Genomic DNA, 1,067 nt, shown 5'->3' on the forward strand with positions numbered 1-1,067 from the left:
GTTCAATAGTTTGGTCGCCATATTGGAAAATGGCCGCCGTGAATGCTAAGTACAGTATGTTTCACCATGTTGTTGGAAAATTATGAAAATTTATAGGTATTCTACAGGGCCGGTAGGCCCTTGTAGATATGACTTGATGCCGTTTTGTAACGTTAAAGTAATATTCACCCGCTTTTGCTAATTTCCTATGGAGATTAACATGGGTTTTTCGTGATTTTTCCCCACCGATAACTTAAAAACTACAGCAAAGATTCTTTTCGGAATTATCTTAAATTAACAATTAAATATTCAGGGTGTGCTTTCAGCCAGTTTGGTCAAAACAATTAAGTCTAAGTATGTTAATTTTAGTTAATTACAGAAGTACGGCTTTGACCATCGTGATTGGACATAATAATTAGCTAGATCTCTTGGAAAACTCAGCGTTATTACGTATCTGTAGTGTGGTGGTTATCACGTCCGCTTCACACGCGGAAGGTCCCAAGTTCGAGCCCTGGTAGATACATGTATTGATCATCGTGATTGGACATAAGAATTAGCTAGATCTCTTGGAAAACTCAGTGCTACCACGTGTCTATGGTGCAGTGGTTATCACGTCCGCTTCACACGCGGAAGGTCCCAGGTTCGAGCCCAGGTAGATACATGTTTTAACCATCGTGATTGGACATAATATTTAGTTAGATCTCTTGGAAAATTAGACTTATCACGTGTCTGTGGTGTAGTGGTTATAATAAATATTTAACAATTATTTCACTTCACTTGGTTTAATAATGTGACATAGGTAGCATACTTTTTCCCTACTTTTAAAACCATTAAACTAAGTAATATTAGAAGTTCAACAGATTGTCAAAAAAAAAGATGTTAAAAGCCACTGTAAATGGTGCTTAAATGCCTAATATTTCCTTAATACTTCCAAATAATATTAGTAAATGGCGTGAATTGATCATAGAAATGGGGATAAAGTACACCCTAAATTATGTCTTTTTTTTTGGCACTGGAAAAAAAGCATATATGGTGTTTGAATGCACCATTATATTTTAGAGTGCAAATGTATGACGGTAAAGCAAACA

The 1,067-nt window shown here is 35.9% G+C and overlaps 2 non-coding genes across 2 annotated transcripts; both read left to right on the forward strand.

Moving 5' to 3' along the window:
• The first annotated feature begins 429 nt into the window (after positions 1–429).
• Positions 430–502, forward strand: TRNAV-CAC (transfer RNA valine (anticodon CAC)). Its single transcript has one exon. It is a non-coding gene; the product is annotated as a tRNA-Val (tRNA).
• Positions 503–567: 65 nt separating this feature from the next.
• TRNAV-CAC (transfer RNA valine (anticodon CAC)) lies at positions 568–640 on the forward strand. The gene has a single exon. It is a non-coding gene; the product is annotated as a tRNA-Val (tRNA).
• The last annotated feature ends 427 nt before the right edge of the window (positions 641–1,067 follow it).

The sequence above is a fragment of the Phalangium opilio genome, unplaced genomic scaffold (assembly GCF_054372755.1).
Source record: "Phalangium opilio isolate 3A_F unplaced genomic scaffold, DU_Popi_V2 ptg000061l_1, whole genome shotgun sequence".
Lineage (NCBI taxonomy): Eukaryota > Metazoa > Arthropoda > Arachnida > Opiliones > Phalangiidae > Phalangium > Phalangium opilio.